This window comes from Chinchilla lanigera, unplaced genomic scaffold, assembly GCF_000276665.1.
Source record: "Chinchilla lanigera isolate Chin_1 unplaced genomic scaffold, ChiLan1.0 scaffold00031, whole genome shotgun sequence".
Taxonomy (NCBI): Eukaryota; Metazoa; Chordata; class Mammalia; order Rodentia; family Chinchillidae; genus Chinchilla; species Chinchilla lanigera.
This window is the reverse complement of record NW_004955432.1, coordinates 22858771-22878576: the sequence shown is the minus strand read 5'-3', so window position 1 is coordinate 22878576 and position 19806 is coordinate 22858771. Positions and strand designations below refer to the sequence as shown.

The window sequence follows — 19806 nt, the reverse complement described above, 5'->3', positions numbered from 1 at the left end:
TCAAAGTGGTTTCTCAGGAAAACAAATAGAGACATGCAAGATTGATCACATAATTAATCATCAACTGCTCCTTTCAATAAAGGATAGAAGTCAGGAGTACAACTATGTTAGCTACCCTGTATATACATATATACATAAATTTCCCCTTCTTTCTTTTCTCTTTTCTCTCATCCCAGTTGCTCTTTACTTTTGAGCAGTTTCCATTCGATCCACAATGTTTATCATATGTCCTAGTTTTTATTCACTCTTTCAGGTTCTTACACTAGTGAGACAATACGTTGCTTTCGTTTTGATATACATAGTGAAATTACACAGTCAGGCATTTTATGAACTAAATATTTCTTATTTTAAGGGTATATCTGATACTGAATTATAACATATTTCCATAATATAAAAAGAAAATTGATATTAGACCATATGCTTTTACAACCACTATTATTTTTAAAGCATTAAATACTTTTTCTGATATTCTGAATTCATGTTTGAAGTTTGAATTCATGAGACTCTGAAGTGGGAGAAAATACTAGAGGCTTTTCCTAAAGACTGAAACTGCTCAGTCATGACACAGTGCCACAGAGCAGTGGCGTGCACTCCGGCAGGCAGCTGCAGCGGGTGTTTGTCATCACTGAAAGCTCTGACAGGTTCGCCGCCATTGCCCTAGAGACACAAAACACAGTGAAAGCTGAAAAGCACCTCACAGGCTTTACAGGTCACCGAGAAACTTGTCATGAACAATTTGGGCAAAAGATAGAAGAAGGGTAAGCAAGTAGGCACTGCTTTAAGCAACCTGGTAACAAAGTTGAGAAAAAGTAGGAAAGTAGCTGGAAGGTGCTACATTGAGAAAAAAATGGTGAACAGGGTTGGGGCTGGGGATAAAGAAATTCACAAGTTCCGGCCTGGTGACCTCAATAAAGCAGGAGTCTCCATCACCTTCTGAGACCAAGGGAACAGGCGGCAGGAGAAATTTAGAGGTACAGGAGGAAGTGCAGAGCAGTCACCAAGGGAAGACCTGCTTCGGGAAGCAAGGCTGCTAGCCAGGGCCATCGTGAGGGCTAACACCTTGAGGGCTGTGGGTTGGCAGCGGCTATCAATGCCACGACTGCCGAGTTCCAGCCAGCCAGAGTCAGCGGCAAGATGTCAAACCCACTGCCTTCGCTGACTCTAGGTAGACCGAACAGAGCCCTTGAAGTCAAGGAGCAAGGGAGCTGGCCATACTGATGGAGGAGTGGTTAAAGCTTTACACTGGATGGGAGGGAGAAGTGTAAAGGCAGCTAAAATAAATAATGTTAAATTCACTGGAAAACAAAGAAAGAAGGAAGGGCTGAGAATTTTAGTGCAAACTCGTATCTTAGAAAATGGTAAAATCTCATCGTAAGGGAAAGAAAATCAGGCTTTTTATAAAAATCAAAGTCATACATCCATGCTGTTCTATTTGATCTTCTACATGGAAAACTTTTCTAATATGACATAACGATCTCTAAGAAAGTGACAACTCTTTTTTCTTTTCTCTTTTTTTATTTGAGACAGGGTCCAACTGTGTAGTTCAGGGTGGCCTTCAATTCACTGTGCAGCCCAAGCTGGCCGCACACTCACGGCAATCATCCTGCCTCAGCCTCTCCAGTGCTGGGATTCGGGGCATGCGCCACCACGTCCAGCCTGTGATAACTCTTTTTAATGTCAACATCTTTAAAGTAATTATTCTGAGAGAAGTAATATTCAAAAATAGGCTAATTCACTGTCAAACTATGAACTGGTGTATTCTGCACTATCTACTTCCTCCTTTCCTGGGAATGTTTATCATACTGCTTTGTTTTTTAAAACCAAGAATTTAGTGTATCTTTAAAAGTTCTGCAGCCCCAAAGAGCACACTGCCAGTGAAAAACACCCGTCAAAATGATTCTGCGTTCAAGGACACTGAGAGTCTGAGCCTCTGTGAGACGTCTGCAGTGTTTTCACTGTTCGTAACGGAGGTGAAAAAGACACCGCCACAGGATGCTGACGTTCTGCAACCAATAAAAGCTCTCTTGGTCTGGTTTGCTATGACTCTGGCTGACATGACCCTTTGATTTTTTGCTCTCTCTAATTAAAACTTGTTAGAATTAAAGCTCTCTGTCATTCAGCAATTGGCAATACAAAAAAGACTCCTCTAAACTGTAAGCTTTAAACGTTTATTGTTTTTGACCATTTCTTCAGGTAACAATCAAACTTCAAGGGCAGAGGCATATTCTGTAATTTTAAAGCTGCACTTGCAAATACTAGTTGCTGAAGCTTAAATGCAAAGTCTTGCTACAACCCAGCGAGACCACGTGCACAGATGCACCGGCCTCACTGGTTTCTGCAGCGCTGTAGGACACCAGGAGCTTGAGCAGCAGTGCTTCCCCTGGGAACCTGGATGGCGTGTGTTGTTCAACACAGAAAAACTGCCAAGAGAAGAGTTTTAAACACAAAGAAGAGCAAATGCTGGAGAGGTAATGCAAGTCACATGACAATTTGTAAACCTAGCTTCCCTTGCTTCAAATAAACGAGAAGGAAAAGTAAACCCTCAGCTGCTTGCATCACACCCTTCAGCCCTTCTGAGAAAAGCGTCCAGGAGCACCGTCCCTTGTTCCTTTTGATCCCTTTACTCTGCACACCATGGCTGCAGTCGGGCTCCTGGCCCGCGGTTCTCAATCCACTGTCCCACAACACAGCGACTTGAATTGCTCCTGTGCACCGCCCCCGCCCCCGGCCCTTTTCTTGCTCTATCTCCCCATCACCTGATGGCTTGACGAGCTTCTCCTTGGAACTCCCTCTCTCAGCACCCTCAATCCCACTCTCCTGTAGTAACTATCTCACAGTTCCTTTTCTAGCTTCTCTTGTCTGTTACTTTGGAACAAGTCATCTTCCGAGTCGGTTTCCATGGCTCTTACCACAACTCCTTCACCTCTAGCCCTCCTTGCTCTTTGCGCAGGGTCTCAGCACCACCGTCTTCCTGGGGATGGTTCCCACACACTGCCATCCTTTCTGACCTCTCTCCTAAGCTAGCAGACCAGCTTCCAAACTGTCTTCCCGACAGCTTTACCTCTGCATCTCTAAAGCCTCCACAACTAATACTGAGCCGGTAAGTTTTCCATTCCTGGACCAAAGCACGAAACTTGTTCTTCCTCCTGACGCTGCCTACCTTGGGGAAGAGCATCACTAACCCCGACACCTCCCACTCCAGAGGCTCCTAAAGTCCTTGAATAAGTACGTAAAAAGCGCCAAGAGCTTTCATCATGTTTACAGAAAGCTGTCGTGCCAACACCTGAAGTGTCAGCGCTATCTCCTCTTTCTCTAAACTTGTTACCAGTAACCTAGCTTCAGCCTTCACACTTTGGCTACATTGCTCAAATAAGGCTGCTCAAATAAGGATCACTTCTTTGCAGGTAAACCTTCACAACGCTGTCACAGACACAAAGCCCACCACACCACTGGACAGCTGGGCCATCCCACTGCAGCATGGACCTGGCTAAATGCACCCCAAGAAAACAATCAGATGTGAGGGTAAGTTTATAAACAAGCTCTTTATCAGTGTTACTGGTAATAGGAAAAAATAAAAAGCAGCAAGTTAAAAACTAACCCATTATAAGACATTCAAGTATAATAAAATATCATCATCTTTTGGGCTACAGTATGTAGTCATTAGAAGTAATGTCTCAAAGAATTTTTAATGGCATTGTTAAAACATGCTGGCATGTATGTGAGCTGAGAAAACACCACATACACAAACTATATTTGCAACAAGGTCATGCTTTTCTTATGCACCTATGCACAGGAATACACATGATGAGAAAAACACTGAAATGTGTCAACAGTAGTTATTTCTGGCAGGAGAGATTAAAGGTGATTTTTTACTTCTTCCCCTATGTTTTCTATACGTTCTAATATTTTAAATGCATGCGCATACATCTGACACTCTCTTGGGGGAGAGTGACTACATTTAACAATCCTGGGTTCTCAACAAATTCCTGGTATAATCCACAATTCTTAGCAAGGCAGACAGTTCCTCGAAACCACTGTCTGCTGCACTGGCCCCATTTCTGGCCACCTGGCACATGGTACAGTTCAGCCACGGAACAGCTTTCAATTCCTTAAAGAGCTCACTTTCGCTCCCTCCCCGCAGCACTCTCCCTTCTGCCTCCCGGGTCAGTGTGGCTACCTCTCAGAAACCCTTGCCCGCCTCCTAACTCCCGACCTCTTGCCCTCCACCTGCAAGCTGGGTGCAGTTCCTGAGCTGAACCATCCCAGTCCTTGTCCTGGCAGCCTGCTCACCATCTTCCTCAGGAGCAGGACCCAGGGCTTGCGCAGCACTCTTGAGCAGTGACCGACCCATCCTGGGTGCTCCCTGTGCACTTCACGGCTGCAGTGCTTTCCAAGTCCTACTCCTCTCGGGACATACTATTTGTGTACTGCCACAGATCTAGTTCAGGCCTTGGGTTACATATCCCTAAACACGTTCTTCTACCGTTTATAATCTCGCATTATCTATACCTCAGACAAAGTATAGCCAGAGTCTATAAGTCTGACTCAATGTACAGAATAGTTTTCTTACTCTTAGAGCTGTGTAAAAATGAAAGAGATGGTCCAGAGAAGTCTACCTCTGGAACTGTTTATATAGAGAAGCCAGTCATGGGAGAAGGATACTTCCAAGGACCTTTCAAATTCTGTAATTCCAGAGAAAAAATTCCAACATCTAAGCATAACTTCAAGGCCCTCTCTCAGCTCGGTGCCAGATTCCTCTTCCTTCTCCTGTCTTCTGTAGGATTAAACTTCAGCCTTGTCAGAGCAGATTATTTACACACCATTCCTAGGATTCTTGCTACAGTTACTGGCCACTGTGTCTTTGCTCAAATAGTTCTCACCACCTGGAATACCTCTTCCCCCATTTATAAGGCAGCCTGTCAAAATCACCCCTCCTTCTAAAGCCCAAATCAAATGCCACCTCCTAAAGTCACGGCATCGCAGAATCTGAGAGCCAGGAGGGTCCGCGGAGAGCATTCGAACACTTTCCTCACTTTACAGACAAGCTCCTTCCCACCCCACCCACAAAACACAGTGAAGCCTGCACACTGAAGTGATTCAGCCAAGGCTAACGCTGGGATGATGATTCAAATCCAGTCATCAACACTGACGATGATGTTTCAAATTTCAGCACATCAGAACCCCAGTGTCTGGACTGCCAAGTGCAGGAGAACTAAACAATTTCTGTTTACATTTCCGACACAATACTTATATGCCTGCTTCATACTGTCTTTACATGAATTTAAGAAAACAGCTGTCTTAGAGAGTAAACAGTTCTGTATTTCTGAGTTGAAATTCAACCTCTGCCACTTCCTACCTCTGTAATTTTACACAAATCACTTAACCTCTCCAGCTTTGGTCTCCTTACCCGCTGGGTCTCGGCTCACAGGGCATCTTCTCAGGTTCTTCCTGACCTCCTACCTAGTATCACCAACCACCATGCACGCTGCCATTTCCTATTACTTTATCACCCCCTGAAATTATCTTCATTTATGCAACTAAATATTAGATAAGTTCAAAAGCAAAAATAACAAAGAATTAAAAAGAATGCTGCAAGGTAATGCTATCATTTCGGTGATCAGCAACTGTTTCCGTAAGGGGCCAGACAGTAACCATGTGGGTTCTTCCAAGCCATACGGTCTCCACTGTGACACTGAACGCTGACAGTGTAGCGTGACAGCAGCCGTGGGCTACTCGGCAGTGAGTATGCAGGGCTCGCCCCTTAACACGTTACTTACAGGCAGACCGCAGGCTGGGTTTGGCCCACAGTGCTTAGTTTGCCAATTAGGAGTAAAACTTAAAGAGTCAAAGGACTTCAAAAAAGGACTTTAGCAGTGATAGGACACTTTAAAAACTGAACATCTTTTACCCGTAGCTCATTTGGAAGACTTTGTACAATGGAAAAAGGCCTCCTCTGCACCCCAGGGGTCTCCTCCCAGCTGAGCTCCTGGAGCCACTCGCACATTCAACATGCACTGGACGAGGAGGAAGCCTGTCATGAACAGCGGGCTGGGTACACGAAATGAGGGCTGTCTGCATGACAAGATGCTACTCCGGGGATAAAGGGGCTGAGCTACATCCCAACGTGTCTCAGTACGGACAAAAATCAAACACTTCTGAGTAAAGAAGTGCACTGCGAGAAATGTGCTCTCACACATGAGCCCATTTAAGTAAATTTGAATTGTACACAAAACAAAACTACACGCAGCTTATGGGTATATATTATGAAAATAGATAAAAACAAATTGAAAAGCTCACTAGCACCTTGCAGGGGGTGAATGGCGGTCACACAGACGCTGTAGCTTATCACAGCATTTGTTTCTTTCAATTGAAATAAATAAAATGCAAAAATTTTAATCATTATTAATTTATTCCATGAATTATTATTTTAAATTCTAGGTAGTATACCTATTTCTTATATATAATTAGTTTTCATTTTGTTATTTTAAATATATTTTTACTATTGTCTATTAATTTTACAAAATACTGTTTCATGTAGGATTTTCACACATGCATATAACATAGGTTGATCATATCCACTCTGTACTATCTGCCCTTATATTCCCTTCCCCTCCTCTAGTATGATGATGATCTTTCTTCAGTGTTCATGACATCTTTGTGTGTGTATGTGTGCTTACATCCCATATATTAGGGAAAACATGGGATACTGTCTGAGCCTAGCTTATTTCACGTAAGCTAGACTCACATTTCACATATTTATGTGAAAAACGCTAGACTCAGATGATGATCTATACTTCTGTGAAGATCTCCAGTTCAACATGCTGATCTCCAGCTCTGCCCATTTTGTTAAAAATGACATAATTTTGTTGTTTTCATGGCTGAGTAATATTCCACTGGGTATATACACTGTATTTTCTTTATTCACCTGTTGTTTGGCATATAAGCTAATTTCATATCTTGGGTATTGTGAATTCTTCCCCATGAACACAAGATGTAGTTATTCTATAGTATGCAGACTTTAATACATTTGGTTATATACCAAGGAGTGGTACAGCTCAATCAAATGGCAGCCCTATTTTTAGATTTTCAGGAACTTCCATACTGATTTCTATAGTGGCTGCACTTATTTACATTGCCACCAGCAGTGTAGAAGGGTTCCTTCACCCTACAGCCTCACTCGTGTTTACTGTTTTCTGTATTCTTAGCGATGGCCACTCAGACTGGCGTTAAATGGAATGTCAGTGTAAGCATGACCTGCATTTCCCTAGTGACTAAAGGTGCTCAGTGCTTTTCCACATGCAGCGTTCATCAGCCATTTGTACTTCTTTGGAGAAGTCTCTGTTCAACCCATTTACCCATTTGTTGGCTGGGCTATTTGATTTTTTGAGTTAAATTTTTGAGTTCTTACATATTCTGGAGAGTAACCCTCTGTCACAAGAGGAGTTGGCAAAGATTTTCTACCCTGTTGGCTGTCTTGGCGCTATTGGTGGGTTCCATTACTATAGAGAAATTTTTTATTTGGTGTCATCACATTTGTTGATTCTTGCTGTTCTTTCCTGTGTTTCTCGAGTCCTATTCAGGAAGTCCACCTAAGCCAAAGGCTTTAAGCGTTTTGCCTATGTTTTGTAGCACTTTTAAAGTTTCAGGTCTTATACCCACCTGATCCATTTTGAGCAGAATTTTCTTTACTGAGTGTGAGAGAGACCTAGCTTCAGCCTCACACATATAGACACCCAGTGCTCCCAGCACCATTTGTTAAGGGTGTTGTCTTTTTTCCTCTGTGTATTTGTGGTGTGTCTTGGTTACTTTTTTCTCGTTGCTGGGGCAAAATACCTGACACCCAAAATTAAGGCAGGAAAGGTTTATTTCGCTTACGGTTCGTGGAGGTTTCAGTCCGTACTTGGCAAGTTACAAGGCAGAGTGGCACATGGCAGAGGGCTACAGCTCACGACGACAGAACACAGCCAAAGCAACAAGCACACAAGGGAGGAAATGGCCAGAAGCAGCCTCTTTCTCTCCCTTACATATGCAAACTACCCACCCCAGGGCGGGTGCAGCTCTCACACCCATAATTAATCTCTAAAAGCCTGCCCCATGGCCGCATGAGGCTTTGGGGGGACACCAGACACAAACCATAACAAGGTGTCTCTGTCAAGAACCAGCTGACGGAAGCTGCACGGGTTGGCTTCTGGGTCCTCTGTTCTGTCCACTGGTCTGTGTGTCTACTGTGGGCTGGTACCATGCTGTTCTTGTTACTACGGCTTTGTAGTGTAATTGGAAGCTGGCTCCTGTGATGCCTTCAGCCTTGCTCTTTTTGCTCAGGGTTGCTTTGGCTACTTTGGGTCTTTTTTGTTTGCATGAATTTTGGAATTGTTTTTTCTAGCTCTGTGAAGAATGTCGTTAGTACTCTGATGGGGATTGCACTGAATCTGTGGACAGCTTCTTGTAATGTGGCTACTTTCCAATATTCACTCTGCCGACTCACGAGCATGGCGGTATCTAGTGTCTTCTTCAGAGTCTTCCTTCAGTTTTGTAGTTTTCATTATGGAGTTCTCTCACCTCCTTGGTTAGACTGATCTCTGCGTATTCCATTTTTTTAAGCTATTGTGAATGGAATTGTTTTCCTGATTTATTTCCCTGCTAGTCCATTATTGGTATAAAAAAGCTATTAATGTTCCTTTAGTATCCTGTGTATATTATTCCTTCTATGTTTATATATTTTTAAAGGTTCTTCAAAACTGGATGTGGCAGAACACACCTATAAAACCAGCACTCTGGGAGCCTGAGGTATGGGGATTGTAAATTTGAGCCCATCTCGGGCAGTTTACCAAGTTAGTCCTCCTGTCAATAAAAAAAGTTTGTTTTTCCACAGGAAGTTCATTAGAAATATGTTTCACATGTAATTCCTCAAGAGGAGCTTGAATTCATTGGACTGACTTATTTTATTTTCTAATAGCCTTCCCATTGAAGGTCTGACTCTGTCTCATTAAAGTGATGCTAGTGTTCACACACAGGGGTCTCTGACTAAGCAGCATCAAGAGAATTCCTCCAGTATGACATGGCAGACTTTGACAGACTACACACACCTCAGTTCTCTAGTAATTTCAAATCACTGTGAGTCTCACATAAATTATGGTGCATAGTCCCACTTCTTCATTTTCCATTTGAGTTCCAGAGAGGAGATTTGCTATGGTTGTAGCCTAAGGAGACCTAAAAATTACTATTTTGTCCTGAAGGATGTGTCAGAGCTAAACCAGCTCTACAGTCAATTCCTTCCCAGCCTAACCCTTAGTGTCCAGGCTGGAGTCAGGCTTACACAAGGTTACCTGGAGGAACACGTTTCTGTCACACAACCTCACATTGTTTGTTCTCCAGAACCACGGCAGGCCCCTCCTACCGGTGTCCTCTAGAGAGAAAAGGGCTCCCTGGGGGAGGGAGCACGTTACAAACGCCAAGCACAGCTGTGCCTTTGCAGTTGCTTAGACCTGGGTTTGCATTCTGGGATAGTGGAGTTTCTGCACCCTGTGTGTGCTCAGCCTCCTCATCACCAAGAGAGGGATGGTCCTCAGTTCTCAGTACACACAGCTCCAGACACAGGATGGAACCATTACCGGTGCAGGAAAAATTTTTCCAACCGTGTGACTACTTAGTTTCCTTTCTGTTTTAGTTGCAGATATACAGGCCATCTCTTTTTATTTAAAAATAATGTACAAAAAAGTGACTTGTGCCAGGTACACTGACATATGCCTGTAATCCCAGCTACTCGGTAGGCTGAGGCAGGAAGGTCCCAAATATGAGCCCAGTCTGGGTAACTTAGCAATTTAGTAAGAACCTATCTCAAAATAAGAAAAAACAGGCTGCAGATACAGCTCAGCATGAAGGCGCTGGGCTCAATCCCCAGAGAGAGAATAGACAACTTGTTGACATAATTAGCTTTTCTATTACGAAAAGACTCCAGTTTCCATATCAAGCTTGAATGAAAGCATATGATAAATATAGAGGCCTGTTTTCCATAAGCTCAGTCATTCTAAATAAATCTTTAAACTCACTCACTATCTAGCGCAGTTCTGTTTATTTATGACCCGCTATCTCCTCCACACGGGTAATTACTTTCCCCCCTGTTTGCCCAAATATCGGAGTTTACACAGAATGAAAACACTCACTCTCCCACGACGCCTCTCATACCTGTGGGGAAGGACACGGGACGGGCCAAGGGTAAAATTTCAGTTTCAATTTTACATCACCGGGCTATTGTCAGTTCAAGTTTATTTCAATAGAAGAATCTGAGGCACTTGTGAGGTTAACATTTATGAGCTCAAATGGGAAAAAGGAGAGGTAATTCCCTGGCGCTGAAACACTCCATGGATACAATTTAGAAGGATAGTCTACATGCTTTTCCTCAGCTAACTTAGAGGGTAAAAGTAACAGTTTGAACTTTCCCGTTAGATCTGTATCTATTTAAACATGTTATTAGTTGAGCCATCCATGTATTGTTCCTTGAGAGAGAGAAGCAATGGGAAACTTCTTACATATTTTAAGGCAGAGGTAATTAAGTGAGTGCCTCAGCCAGATTCCTGCTGAGGTCAGTGAGAGCTCAGCCTAATTAAAGCTTACAGAATTTGGCCTGTATTATATTCAAACAGCAGATACTATTTTGTTATAGTTGCAAGTTTGACATTATTTAATTACAGTTTCAAATAAAGGCATAAATAGAAAATAGAAAAGACACCCCATATTGCACGGCTATTATTTTGTTAGTGATTTTTACTGACATGTTGGGCTACAAAAGAAAAGAATGAATTGTTTATTAGAATCCTCAGAGGTCCATGAGAGCTCCATTTACACAGATCACTATAAATGCAGCCTTGAGGTGCTTAATGTACACTAATAAGAAAATATCATTTTCAGAACCAATTCAAAGGCAAATAATAACTGCACCGATTGAAAAGTGACAGGAGTAACCCAGGATCTGCACAGACAGAGCTAACCAGTTCTTCCCTGAACGGATGCGTATATAAACGAGTCCATCACTGACCACTAGAGAGAACACTAACAGTTTCAGGCATGAGGATGACTGCTCGGCCAATTTTGTAACCCCCAGACTCAAAAGGCTAAAAGGTAATCTAAATAATTACCTATTTCTGTCAAAACTGTGCTCTGTTCATTCTAGAGGGAACTTTTCCTTAAGGACTGTAATGAATGAGCCGGGGATGTAGCTCAGCGGCACAGAACCTGCCTGGCAAGCACAAGATCCCGAGTTCGATTCCCGGTTTAAAAAAAAAATTGTAGTGAATGAGACAAGCTCCTAACAAAAATATTCGCAGTCTAGCACTTCCTCTTCTGTATCAGTCATTTAAAGGTGGCACAAGCACAACTCTAGGCAGAATTTACAGATCTTCAGAGATTCCACTCTTCACCCACTGCTCTCCTCAGTGATTATTAGTTAAGCTTACTTTAAGACACCTAAGAAATTTCCTTCGCACAAAGAACCAATAAGGCCACTGTTTATTTATGGTTTATAGAAGAAATTTCCTTCTTTGAAATGGAAAAGGGGCAGCAAAGAAGTGGCCTTCATACTGTCTTGGGGGAAAGTAAGACTGATACCTTCTTCAAAACTTATGGTAACACTCTGAGTAAATTATTTCTCTTTCATCTTAAACAGCTTAAAATGGGAACAAACCTGCAGGTTCGATGCATGCTTGATGGCTTGGAAGCAGGCTCACAGACCAGAGGACCACAAGCATCTCCCATCATAAGCATCGCAGTGACACGGCATCGCCCTCCTGCTCCAGCAGTGTCTCGACAAGCAGCTGAACACAGTGGTCAGCAATTACTGGCAGAAAGGACTTTTTATGCCAAAAGCACAATCACTGCATTTGGCCAATACCCCTCCACATGCACATAGGTAATGCTAAATAAGACAACTCAGAAAATATGCTCACTTGTGCTCCCCCTGGGACAAGGGAACACATACTCGGGCAGGTATCTTACAATAGGGCCAGACTGATAGTGAGCTCTAACGGAAGATTCTTTTGGGGCCACCGACCGGAGATCAGCGCTTCAGCCTGTGACCGTCGTCCACACCCTGCTGTGGACCACGGCACCTTCCAGGGCTCTCTCTCCACCCCACATCTTCTGCTGCACCTGCGTCCCTCACCACACACCACCAGCACTGTCCCCCAAGAGGTGCGCAAGCTCACACAGACCACTGCCGTCCAGCTCTTGAGCAGCAGTTCCTGCTCCTCAGAACTCACGCCACAGAACTCCAGCACTTGTGACTATTCCTCACCGTGTTTTCTCCCCTGTTTGCCCAAATATCGGAGTAAAGTGTGACAGGAAACAGATCTTCAAATACTGAAGATTTTGGCATCCAGCTCCGTATCATTACTCTTAACTTCAAGACCTACCCTCAGTGTAAATGACTTCATTCCACACCAACATCCTCCCTAATAATCTAGACTGGGTCTTCTCGAAGCAAAAGACTCTCCAGTGTGATTAAGCAACCCAAGGTCATAGGGAAATTCCAGACCTTGATGCCACTTACAGTTTATCTAAAATTCAAAACTGTCACACTTTACCAGAATGGCCTGCTCTCCAGGTATGCCGCTAGCCCTAACTAAAGTCCTCTTTAATTTCACCGAGACCACAAAGGTTTGTCTTTCGTAACTTTTTACGGTCCCTATCTTTCTCAGGCCACTCTCATTACTCAAAGTTCTTCTTTTAGCTCCAGTGATACAGCAGTCCCCTGGTTCTACTCCGAGCTCTCCAGCTGCTGCTTCTCAGAAACATGATCAGGCTAAAAACCTGTGCATGTCTAGGTTTTCCTTGAGTATGCTATTTCTTTTTCTCTATTCCAATCAAGCCTATCAATGCTGGAGACAGTTAAGGTTCACTTTCTCTCTCCTCTATCTCTCCACATGTATGCTTCCATTTGATACTGTGGCGTTAAACCACATATATGATAGATAGCATAATATATACATTATCATATATATGATAGGTAACTGTCTTCACTACTTTTCTCATTGCTGAGACAAAATATCTGATGCCCAAAATTAAGGGAGGAAAGGTTTATTTAGCTTACAGTTTGTAGAGGTTTCAGGCCATAATTTGATGGCTCCAAGGCAGGGTGGCATGGCAGACAGGCATCACAGAGGGGAAATAGCTCATGGGAAAAAGGTAGCAAAGCAAGCAAGGGGTGACCACAGCCTTTTTTTTTTCATCCTTTATACTGCATCCACACTACAGGGATTAGAGCAGTGCCAAACCAATCAGTGGACTGATTTAATAATTACCCTTAATCCTAGCACCCTTAATCCTAGCACTGCACCATGAGTCAACCACATACTCTAGATTCAGCCACCTCTGAAAAAGCCCCACCTATGACTACGTGAGTCTTGGGGGGACATCTAGACACAAACTCTGACAGCAGTGTTACCTATATATATAATGTTGATAGCTCATAAACTCGTCACCTTTGAGTTCAGGATCTGTATCAACTACCCTCTTGAAATCTCCACCTGGAGATATAATAAGTATCTCAAACCTCATATGACCCACAAGAGCTATTGCTTTACCATTCAGAACTGCTCCTCTCCTGTCCATCCTGTTTGCATTAGGTGGTATGACCACCACCAACTTGATCAGGCTAAAAACCTGTGCATGTCTAGGTTTCCTTGAGCATGCTATTTTTTTTTCTCTATTCCAAATCTATTTAGGAATTCATTTTTCAAACAGTTATTAAGCAGCTGTTTTGTGCCAGGTACTGTTCTAGGAGATATAGTAGTAAATAGATACAAAATTCTTGCCTTCCTAAAAGTAAAATTCTAGTGAAGGTATATGGACTGTCATATGGTGATGAGTCTGAGGAGAATAAAAATGCAGGGGAGGTGCTACGGAATGGCAGTGCGGGGCAGGCAGATGTGATTTTACGCAATCAAGAAGGCAAGGTTGACAGGGTGACATTTCGGGGGACCTGAAGAGGATAAGGGAGCAAGTCATGAGGGTATCCGGAGAACAAGCGTGCCAGGGAACAGCTCCAGCTCATGTAAGGTGCTGCCCTGGGAGTGAGGCTGCCATGTTCAACAACAGCGAGGCCAGCGTGGGCGGAGCGCAGGGAACACACTGAGGGAACAGGGCTGCCCGTGCCGAGCCCTGTGGGACACTTTGGAGCTTGAGCTGAGTGACAGGAGAGGTGAAGGGAAGGCTTTAAGCTGGTGAACAACATCACCTAACAATGTCTTAGGTGGCTCTATTCTAGCTACTGTACAGACAGCAGCTGCACAGGGACAGGAGTGGAAGCAGAAAGGCCAGTTAAAAGGCTACTACTAAAATCCAAGAGAGAGATGATGGTGGTTCAGACCAAGGGAAGGGCCATGAACACAGTAAGAAGTGGTGGGATGCTAAGTACGTTTTAAAGGTAGGGCCAGGAGCGTTTACCAATAGTCAAATCTTGTTGCTTGCGGGTCCAGACACATCACAAATCCATCCACATCTCCACTGCCCCTCATAAGTTCCTGCTGGGCCTGCGGTTATACCTGCTTACCTGGACGCCCGCTTGTGTCCTTGCCCCCCACCCTCCCCAGTGTGCTGGTAATGATCTCTGACCTCTATGGGGCCCAAGCTCCTGGTGAGCCCTCAGTATTCCCCTAGTGACGGACTCCCACTTCGCTGTTCGCATCGTAATTTTAACCCAGCTCCTCCCGTTAGCTCTCAGCAGATGATCTTCTGTTCAACTGAGTCAAAAAAACAAAAGTCAGCAGCGAGGCCTCGGTTTGATCCCTTCAGCTCTGCCCTTCCGCTAACCCTCACGCTGTACACAGACAGAGCTTTGTCCAACCGTCAGCTGCACATGCAGGCCCTCTTTTTCGTAGTCTGCTCGGGCTACAGTAACAACAGTAACAACAAAAAAATCACAGACTGGATGACTTTTAAAAAAAGAAACTATCTCTCATAGTGATGCGGCTGGGAAGCCCAGGACTCAAGCGCAGGTGGGTCTGATGTCTGAGGAAGCTTCGCCTCGCTTACAGACAGCTGTTTCCCTGATGTATCCCTACGTGGTAGGGAGAGAGCCTTTCTCTCGTCTCTTCTTGAAAGAGCACAAATGCTATTACATGAGGGTTCTACCTTCACGACCTAATCATCCCTCAAAGGCCCCACCTCCAAATACCACTACACTGGAGACTGGAGCTCAAACGTCAACTTCAGGAGAACACAAACGCTGTCCAGAGCGCTCCTTTCTCCCTCCTGTGCCCTGGAATTCCTAACTACATTCTCCCAAGGACTTCATTCTACCAGTGATGCTCACTCCTTCATGTCTGCTTAACTTCTCCTTTTCCTCTGTCTTTTTTCCTCAACACCTGAACAAGGGCAGGTCTCCTGCTTACCCGTCCCCCTACAGGCACTCAGGTCTCCTTTCCTCTTCCACGTAAACTAACCGAACGAGCAGTCTACTTACTGCAGTGCACGTCACCCCAAACGTCGGCAACAACACAATGTACTATTTACATACTTCACAACTGTGATGGTTTATATCTGGACCTCTGCGAAACCTCATGCATTCATAATTGCAGCTTTCTGAAAGGTGACTGAATCACGGGAGTGCTACAGCTAAATGTGATGCTCAGAGGCGGGGTCTGGCTGGAGGAGGCAGGGTCACTGAGGGCAGGACCTGGAAGCACATCTCCCTCCCGGGTTTTTCTCTTCTCTCTCTGCTCCCTGGCTGCTATAACATGACTTGAACGGCTTTCCTCTGTCAGCCGCTTCCAACACGCCTTCCTGCCTTGCAGCCAGCCAGCTACGGACTGCAGATGCGAGCCAAGTAAACCTCTCCATCTCCAAGTTGTGGGTGTTGGGTATTGTGCATCAGGGACAAGAGAAGTGAGTAAGACGGCCTACCAGCCGTGGTACACTAAACTGCCAACCACGTCTTTACAGTTACACTGTAATGGATACGTTTCTCTGTGCAAGTATTACTGAGTACTGTAATGGCAGGTCCTAGCTAGCAATCACTCAGATCACACGTACATTTTCCTCTCTGCTGCATGTGATACTGTTGGTCATATCTCCTTCCTGAAATGCTCTCTTGCTGTGGTTTTAACGATACAGTACAACAATTTCTGAGACTCTCTCCCTCTCTGGTTTTTTCTTTTCCAGTCTCCTTCAACGTATTTGGTCTACACTGCCCTCCCCCTTTTGCAGCAGACAATCTTCCTTCCCTAACCCTCACTCACGAGTGTAAGCACTTTCCACGCTGATTATCCCTAGAGCTTCCTCCACTCCGAATCTCTTCTCCAGAGCATAGTCTGTCCACTGGACATTTCCATCTGGATGATGTAAGAGTCCAGCAGAAGTAGCTTGTCTAAACTTGAAATCATTCCTCCTACACACCTGTCTGCTACACCAGCTACTTATTTTACAATTTCAATCCCCAAAACAGCACCGCTGTCTCCCAAGCAATCAACTCAGAAGTCACCTGTCTTCCTGTGTCCCTCACAATACCCTAAGGTAAAAACAAAAAGTATCCACTCAGCCTCAGCTTCTCTCAATGCTCTCTCTTAAACCTCTCACACTGGACCTGGCTTGTTCTACCAGAACCCACTAAGTTAAACTCAGAGCCTTCGGATGTCTGTTGCTCAAAAGTAGAGGGCAAAGTTGACGGAAGTAAGATGGGGCAACACTGTCCCCTAAGGAACATCCGTGCACTCGGACAAAGCACCATAACATGTACCCTGACACTTGAGAGGAAGATGTAACAACTCTTTTCTCGCCTCAAAATTAGTGACGTGTGAGAACAGCTGGCAGACTCAGTTATTGAGGAAAAAACTCTGCATCTACTTCAAAGGCTCTATGCATCTCCCGTCAGAGCAGTGAAAGAACTCAGCCAAAAGGCACACAATCGGAGATGGAAGACCAAGGAGAGCATGTTTACCCAGTCCTCTCCCTCCACAAAACCTACTGAAATGATCCTAAAATTGTGCCCAGAGACACACTCTACGCTTGTGATGAAAACAGCAAACAAGTGGGAGAAATGGCTGGTAGAATCACTGAGCAAGAGATTTTAACAAATTTTCCTAAGCAAACTAAATGGGATTTGATTAAACCACAGCAGAGGAAATAGAAAACTGCCGTTGTTCTCCTGAAAGAGGGCCACAGAGGTTGCAAATTTAAAGTCAGCAGATACAGAAAGCAGGAGCGGCTTGTGGGGGAGTGGGTTGTGCAGCAACAGCTGCACATAAACAGCAGGCTCCAGGGCAGGCGGGATGATCAGCCTCCGAGAGGTCCCACCCGTCTTAAGCTCATGGCCAGTGCCATCCTGCAGGCTGGCTGAGACCCTCGGAGGGAAGTCATGGTCTGCAGGTTGGAGGGCCACAAAAGCATGGTTTGGAGCCCTGTCTTCTGCCTCTAGCTATATGAGGGACTGTAAGTAGTGAAGTGACTTGTTAAATCTTAAAATTTGGCCAGATCACCCAAAATTGGTCAAGGTTGACTTCACTGCTGTCAGGCGTGCACTGCTTCAGCTACATGAAACTGCTGCCACTGACACGGCCCAGGAAAGTTTGAGCGCTGTAATCGTACCCATCCCCGGCCCCCAGCCAACTCGAGTCCGTAGATTCTACACCCTGGCTGCAGCCGCTAGCCAACTCCAAAGCCACTCTGCATTTTGTTTCCCCTCAGCATGGGGCAGTAGAGGCACTGACTGACTGACTGACTGACCAGATTGTGGACTAGGCTGACACCTGGAGAGAAGGTAAACTTGGAGGAGGGCACCTCCAGGGAGAAAATAGCCAGACCAGCAGCCTAGCCCCAAGAAAAGCCAATAGCTACTGTAAACTGCAAAGACAATAGCATGGGGTTTTACTCCCACAGTGACTCATTTCGCACGGCAGGCTGGACCTGAAGAAGGAACCAGCGCAGCACTCACCAAATCCGAGAGGGTTTAATCAGGAGCCATTTGGCAAAGAGGTTAACTGCTTACGACTGAGGCACAGGCCAACCACAGAACGGCATCCCTTCAGGGTTTCCAATGGTACCCTACCACGGTGACCGGGCGAGAGCCAGGGAGACACCTGGAGAGGGGGTGCAGGCTAGACACAGACCCCCTGAGAAGTTTAAGCCCAGGCCAGGAAGGAAGGCTCCTGCCCCCCCGGTGATGTCTGCTTGAACCTCTGCCCCGCTGTCTACAGCCAGCACGGGACAGTGGTCTTGGTGCCCCAGTGGGGAGGGCCTGTCCCACCTGCCCCTTGCCACTGTGAGTGCCCGTCTCTGGTGCCCCATCTGCTCCCAGGCCGCAGCCAATGCCGACCGCGGCTCACGTGCGGGTGTGGGTCGGGCTGCGTCACCCACTCCACGCCCAAAGCGTCCCACGGGGACTGCTTTCGCCATCTACCAACACAGGCGGGGGCTCACCTTGGCTTGGATGGCTGCCACAGCCAGGGCCGCGATGGCGAACCTTTTAGAGCTCTCAGTCACACAGCCGCCGCAGCATGTGTGCCACAGGTTCACCACCGGTGGTCCAGGGTGTACAGGGAGTGAGTGGAGTATTGGGGCATAGGGTGTACTGCAGCAGGGAGTGAGGTAGGAGATTAGGACTGTGGCAAAATCGGTCATCAAGTGGGCACAATATGTCAAAGTCATGAGACCCAGGGCACACGCAGAACGCAGAATCCAGGATGACTGGTTTCCCGAGCACTGCATCTGCCACCTTGTACTAAGATAAAACCAAATGGATCAAAGACCTAGATATTAAAACAGTAACACTGAATCTGCTGGAAGATAAACTAGGTAAAGCTCTTGAAGACATAGGCATAGGCCAGAACACTCTGTACGAACTCCAGCTGCATGCAAGGTAACATCAAGAGTAAATAGATGGAACTATATTACCTAAAAAGCTCCTACACAGTAAAGGAACCAACTAATAGGGTGAAGAGACAATCTACAGAATAGGAAAAAATTTTGCCAGCTACTCCTCAAAGGACTAAAACTTCAATACATGAAGAACTCAAAAAGGCTAGATCCCCCCAAATAAAAGACCCAACCAAACAGTAGGTCACTGAAATGGTTAGACACTTCTAAGAAGTACAAATGGTCAATAAGTACATGAAATGTTCAGCATCTTTGATCATTACAGAAATGTGAATTAAAACAATACTGAGACTGCATCTTATTCCAAAAAGAAGGGCTATCATCACGAACTCAAACAAAACAAAACAAAACAAAACGGACAATGCTGGTGAGATTGTAGGGGGAAAAGGACCCACCTACACTGTTGGTGGGAACATAAACTAGTGTCACTACTATCAAAATCAGAATGGAGATTTCTTCAAACAACCTAAAAAAACAAATTTCATTTGACCCAGCTGTGCCTCTCTGGGCATCTTCCCAAAAGAGTTAAAGACATCGTATTACAGTGAGACTTGCATATCCATGTGTATAACAACTCACAATATCTAAATCTTGGCTTAATGCAATTCTGATCAAAACACCAACAGTATACTTCACAGGATCAGACAAAACAACATAAAATTCATTTGGAACCAGAAGAGACCTAGAATAGCAAAAGCAATTCTGGGAAACAAAGGCAAGTCAGGAGCATCACAACCCCAGACCTCAAATTACACTACAAAGCTACAAATAGCATGATACTAGCTAAAACACAGACCTGGGGATCAAAGGAATAGATTAGAAGATGCAGAAACAACTCCAAACACACTCTGCCACCTTAACTTTGACAAAGGGGCCAAATACCTTCATTGGAAGAAAGATAGACTCTTTAATAAATGGTTTTCCACGTGTTTCATACCACAG

At 44.9% G+C, this 19806-nt stretch overlaps 1 protein-coding gene across 8 annotated transcripts in view; it reads right to left on the bottom strand.

Moving 5' to 3' along the window:
• The window catches only part of St7 (suppression of tumorigenicity 7), a 271419-nt gene that overhangs the window by 58587 nt on the left and 193026 nt on the right, over positions 1-19806 (bottom strand). The window lies entirely within an intron of this gene.